This window comes from Tachysurus fulvidraco, chromosome 2 (genome assembly GCF_022655615.1).
Source record: "Tachysurus fulvidraco isolate hzauxx_2018 chromosome 2, HZAU_PFXX_2.0, whole genome shotgun sequence".
Lineage (NCBI taxonomy): Eukaryota > Metazoa > Chordata > Actinopteri > Siluriformes > Bagridae > Tachysurus > Tachysurus fulvidraco.
In genome coordinates this window covers 20,004,480-20,011,030 of record NC_062519.1, presented here as the reverse complement: position 1 = coordinate 20,011,030, position 6,551 = coordinate 20,004,480, and the positions used below count along the sequence as shown (strand labels likewise).

Genomic DNA, 6,551 nt, shown 5'->3' with positions numbered 1-6,551 from the left:
AGACTCTAACCATTAGGCCACGACTTCCCCCCTATTATTTATTTATTTATTTTTCATGACTTGCCATTTATTTTCAAGGCCTTTAAAGGCTAAATGCGGTTACAGAGGTGCTCAGGGACGTTACATGTCATCACACTGAACAGGAAAGCTCATCTGTGTTGAAGTATCAGTTCACTTACAGAGACTTTAAGTGCAAAACAGTTTCAGTCCTAAAGCCATCTTGAAGGTTTCTAAGTATTTGTATCCACAGCAATCCCATGAATCTCTCGGTGGTCCGCGCTGCAACGTCCTCGGCGGCAGGCAGGGAGGATTTAAATATGTCATGTTGTGTAGCGGCACTGACATTTCATTCACATGGTGTGAATTATATCCTGAAATGGTTTACTACATATAATTTGTATTCCTTTTTTATTGTCAAAGACAACAGCATGCTGGATGTCTGCATTCTGCAGTCACTGTACTGAAGGCCTTCCTCTATAATAATACTAATGCTCTTATAATGCTACAGTCATAATGATAATGTTTACTATGTTACTTCAGTGAGTGGTGTAACTAGGGTTCTAGTGTTCTCATCGATCTAACTTATTGTGATATACTGATATCAGACTGTTTCTCTGAATATCCTGGTATGGATGTACATTTCTATAATGTGTTAATACATAATAATACTGAATATCTGCAATATTTAGGAGTTTACTAATGAGAGCATGAGAGTTTTATTGTATGTAGACACTTAAGCATAAGATCTTATGCATAAGAAACATCGTTAAAGAGAATTTGACATATTGCGTAAAGTAATGTACGGTGTATAAAGTAATGTATGGTGTATATTACTGTATGGTGTATAAAGTAATGTATGGTGTATATTACTGTATGGTGTATAAAGTAATGTATGGTGTATATTACTGTATGGTGTATAAAGTAATGTATGGTGTATATTACTGTATGGTGTATAAAGTAATGTATGGTGTATATTACTGTATGGTGTATAAAGTAATGTATGGTGTATATTACTGTATGCATCATATACAAGATTAAGAACAGATCATGCTGCTCCCTTCCATGTCTTCATTCCCATTGGTGAAGCATCGAGTCACAACTTCGTCATGTCGCTGTACAGTACGTGTTAACAAACTCAAAAAGCATGCAGATGAAACCAGGAGCTTGTCATGGTGATATTCTCGAACTGCAGTTTCCAAGAGAATCGGAGCAGAAGTAGCTGCGTAAGGAAAATCAAGGAAGCTGTTTGCAGACTTTAAAGAATAGGGTTGTTATCAGAGATAATGAAATGTCAAAAAACTGCTGAGTGTAAATTCAAGTAAAAAAAATATCTCATCATTATGAAACCATTATCTCAAAGCACACAACAAACACACACACACACACACACACACACACACACACACACACACACACACACACACACACACACACACACACAAACACACACACACACACACACACACACACCAAACACGCACACTCTCTTCTTTTCATTTTCATTCGAATAAAGTAAATAAAGGTAATCATAATCTCCGCATAATAATAATAACGAGCAAATGTCAAATCTTAATGTCATTATTGAATTAAAATTTTTCATTTCAGATAAAAATTAGATTACATTCAGGATGGGGAAATTTCGTCCAGCTCCCGTTTAAAATTACACCACTGATGCTCTCCCATATTTACCGAGGCTGATCGTAAGCTATCTACAGGATGTTTGAGCAGAAGCCGGGTTTCTACCATTGACACGTATTTAATACTTTGCGCTATCATCTTCTGAGACCAGAGAAAAGTGTAAATGCTGTGATATATCGAGGACTCATCACAGCTGGAGTTTCTCTAGGCTCGATGAAAGTCCTACGAACTCTAAATATCAGAATCCATTGTTTAGAACACATATTGCTTTCGGTGCCTCAAATGACATTTTAAAAGTTCAACTTGGCTTCAACCTTTAGTCAAGACAGCGCTGTTAAAGCCTCAAAGGAGCCTCAAAATCTAAAAACATCTATGTTTATTGTCCTCTTATGGAGCGTTAGAAGTTAGAATTGAGACACAAACGTTTTGTGGTAATATATTTGTTTAATTTTTTTCTTTTGTTTCGTTTCTGGGGGGCATGGTGTCTTAATGGCTAGCACGTTCGCCTCACACCTCCAGTGTTGGGGGTTCGATTCCCGCCTCCACCTTGTGTGTGTGGAGTTTGCATGTTCTCCCCGTGCCTCGGGGGTTTCCTCCGGGTACTCCGGTTTCCTCCCCCGGTCCAAAGACATGCATGGTAGGTTGATTGGCATCTCTGGAAAATTGTCCGTAGTGTGTGAGTGTGTGAGTGAATGAGAGTGTGTGTGTGCCCTGTGATGGGTTGGCACTCCGTCCAGGGTGTATCCTGCCTCGATGCCCGATGACGCCTGAGATAGGCACAGGCTCCCCGTGACCCGAGAAGTTCGGATAAGCGGTAGAAGATGAATGAATGAATGTTTCGTTTCTTTCACACCTAAATTCAAGCCGTCCAGGATATACCCGATTTTACGATGAATGCAAAATCAAGAAACTCTTTGATATTCTGAGCTTGTGATTCATAGATAGATGTTTAAAGCATTTACAACAGTCTCAGACATCAATGCAGCTAATTAAGCATTTACTGAAGGAACTCCTAGTGCTATTTGTGGAACTTCACCAGGAAACTTTTTTATCATGAACACACCCTCCCTTCACTGACTTCCTGTAGCTGGAGCAGATCAATAAAACATCAATGCTTGTCTACAAAGACAAAAACAAACCAGCAACCAGTTCCGTAAACTTTAACTCATGTATCCTTCCCAGCCCTGTGCCGCTCTCCTTCACCTCTCGACTGCCACCTAGGTGGTGAAATGAACTTTCTTAAGATATCTGAACATGTCTGATATCTGAAAGACGTACTTCTTACTAGTACTAAAGTACTAAAACTAACATTTATAAATGTTCTTGCTATATCACTTCCCCAACAGACTTTGTAAGCAGAAGGTATTCTTAGTGTAGTCCATGACCTACTGACCCTGTGATCCGGCAGTGGATAAGGACATCCGTGTATATGGTGGTCAGACACAGGAAAAACATAAGGAACATCTTTACATCACACACAAGTGCTACAACATGGAGTGTGCCAGTTTCTACCCCTGACCCACTGTAATTGCTAATGGGGGAATGTTTTCAGTCCCAGTTCTGATTATTTTTGTTTTCTGACACATGAATGCATTTAGGACGTACAGTATGGCGTTGCAGTGCCATTGTTACATGACAAGCTACAATTTTTGTTGTCTTAAGAACTCCAAGAAAGAGCTGGTGAGAGAACAACACATTATACGGTGCCATGCATAACGTTAATGGAGCACCATTCATTTTTTTCTTAAATTTTTTATTTTTTTTTAAATCACAAAAAAGCCGTCAAGGAAAAATCAGCAACAGGTTAATAAGGGTATTAATCAGAGGAGCAAGAGACTACGGGCAAGTCTGAAGGAGCTGCGGAGACCCACAGATCTGTTAGAAAGAATGGTAGGAAAAAAGCCAGAGCTGAAAAATAATCCACTTATGAACATTCATTCATTCATTCATTCATTTTCTACCGCTTTATCCGAACGTCTCAGGTCACGGGGAGCCTGTGCCTATCTCAGGCGTCATCGGGCATCGAGGCAGGATACACCCTGGACGGAGTGCCAACCCATCGCAGGGCACACACACACTCTCATGCCACTTAAGAACATATGGTGGAAATGTTTAAAATATATGGAGAAAGGCTTGTATGGGATTGTAACTAGCACAAAGCACTACTTTTGAAGACCAATATTCTGAACACCATTTCCACAGTGTTTTCCATCAGGTCCTGGGGATGGTGTTCAGTACTTTCACTGAAATCTTAATCCAATCTCCAACAAAAAAAAAACGGTTGTGTCCATCCATCCACCCATCCATCCATCTATTTTTTTCCACTTATTTGGGTCCTCAATGCACTTACAATCCAGAAAAGAGATATAATCTCTCTTTCTACTGCTTGATCAAGGATCTTCTCCCCAATGCACATGCAACACCTCCACAAAAACACCTCCACAGTGTGGCATCAACTACATGCCCAAACATCCTCAAGAATTGCTGCTCCTCTGTATCAAAAAGAACCAGTTGATGTTGTTCTGATATGTGGTTATGATGCCTCCTGGATGCTGCCCTGTGGAGATGTTTCAGGGAGGCATCTAGAAGGCAGCCTGATCACATCCTGATTATATTTACTTGGCGTTTTTGATGCATTGGACACTGCCTACCCACGTCCAAATGTCTGAGCTCCTCACCTTATCTCTATATCAGAGTCCAGACCACCTGCAAAGGAATCTAATTTCGCCACTCGTGTCCTCGACTTCGCTCTTTCGGTCATCCACCAAAGCTTGTGACCATTGGTCAGGGTTGAGATGTAGAGCAGATGTCCACCTAAATGCTGATGCTGCACTGATCTGTCTGTCAATCCCTCACTCCATTTTACACAAGGCTCAATATAACTCCCCCTCAACCCTGTGTTTGAGGCAGTATCTTATTCCCAACATGGAGGGAACAGCACATTGTTTTCCACCACGATTGTTGTATAAAGAATGTCGTGTGTTAAAATAAACCTTGCAGCCAGAATCATTTCCAAGTCTCAGGTTTCTTGAGTGTTGATCAATGTCAGGTTTTGAATAATAAAGAATTTCAGAACTTGGGGCCAAACCCTAGAGATGTCAAACCCAACACCATGGATAAAGGAAATCATTTTTATTTGATTGTGTGTTTGTGCTTTTTTAATGTTACAGGTCTATAAGTGTTATGGTCAATTTTATAGCACATGAAAATAATATAATTCTGAAGTGATGACGGATTTTTATATTAATATTTTACATTTTAGTTTTGGCCCCTGTGATGTTCAGGCAACAGAAAATACTCACTCTCTCATTGGATCTATCTATCTCTATCTGTCTGTCACACACACACACACACACACACACACACACACACACACACACACACACACACACACACACACTCAAACCCATTCATTTCCATTAGCTTCCTTCTGGCTGAAGTGAGCATTGGTGTTTCTCTTTGTTGGCTTTGTTTGCGTTGCCAAGTCACTCTTGCACACTAAGCTTATTTATTGTAGACGCAGCATGTAAAGTTAGAGGCAACATGTGGGATAGGCTCTGTCTGGACACTGTGAATAACAACAAACACACACACACACACACACGCACACACACACACACACACACACACACACACACACACACACACACACACACACACTTATGTACCTGCATACACACAAACATAAACAAACAGTACTCAAGAGTCTCAAAACATGCCTGCTGAAAGTATTCACTTGTTTCTGTTGTTAACTTTGTGGTCATCTAACCACTTTTTCCAATAACACATGTGTGTCCCAAAACACTGAAAAGTATTTTCTTAAGCTCAAACCCAGTTATGCAGAGATCTGTTGTTCTGCAGTCTGTTGTTCTGGCAAACTTTCGACCTTGGAAAAGGACCTTTATCACCACGAAGGGCAAGTAAACAGTAAAAAGGGGAAGTGTGTGGGAATAACAAGCAGGAATAGATGAACTGCCTCCATGTACTATCACCATCATCCTACTTACAGTATAAGTGTGCTGCTTAATGGTTATTAAAATACTGTGTGTCGTGTATACATGCTTTGTTCCCAAAGAGAAGTCGAAACATATACAATTCCAGGTTCGTTGCTACACATTTCTTTTTTTTCTTATTTTTCTTTTTCATTTCTTTTTCATTTAATCGTTTAGTGAAGCTCTTAGCTACAGTATACATACTTAACCACATGCAGAGAATGGCTGCTCTTCTACATAGAGATGAATATGAACAAAACTATGGCCTACAAAAACTCTGTAGATCGGTACAGAATATGTTCTCTTCTCCACCACGGTGAACGTTTAGGACTTTCCCCGGCGTGAGACACGAGATCTTTACGATCATTCCGATAGCGTAGCATGAAGTCAACATCGATCTTAAATTGAATTTCTGAAGGTTTATAAATGCTCACAAGGACCATGTATTTTGTGTCTTGTTGTGTTGTGTTGTGTTGTGTTGTGTTGTGTTGGAAGCCCTACAGTACGTTGGTTTAAAGTGTTCCAGTGTTTGTTTGCCAGGAAGGAAAAAATCATAAAAAATACCTCATGAAAAGTTCACAAAAGTGCTTCTATTTCCCAGTCCTGTGGCTAACTGTCCAATGAGCAACTTTCCACTCTGACTGACTACAGAATCTCAGTTGAGTTTAATTACATCAGGCAACGGCAGCAACGGCAGCAGCTGCCTCTTCACTGTGCCTTAAGGGGCGTCTGTAGGGTATAATGAATAGGGGTTAACTCAAAGTGCGAGAGCCGTTATAATCCCATGGGTCCCCGCATGTTTGTACGCACACACACACACACACACACACACACACACACACACACACACACACACACACACACACACACACACGCACACTCTTCTAAGTTGTTCTTTAACCTCTACGTTTGTTATGGTTT

The 6,551-nt window shown here is 40.3% G+C and overlaps 1 long non-coding RNA gene across 2 annotated transcripts in view; it reads right to left on the bottom strand.

Annotated features, from left to right (window-relative positions):
- Nucleotides 1-914: 914 nt before the first annotated feature.
- LOC113658965 overlaps nucleotides 915-6,551 on the bottom strand; it is a 5,866-nt gene continuing 229 nt past the window's right edge. Inside the window, exons 2-3 of one of the 2 annotated variants that reach the window (XR_003444521.2) lie at nucleotides 6,195-6,359; nucleotides 915-1,219 (exon numbers count right to left, since the gene is read on the bottom strand). This is a non-coding gene — a long non-coding RNA (uncharacterized LOC113658965). Of the gene's footprint in view, nucleotides 1,220-4,307; nucleotides 5,207-6,194; nucleotides 6,360-6,551 lie in introns of those variants that run through there. The other variant, XR_007139969.1, reaches the window with a different exon arrangement.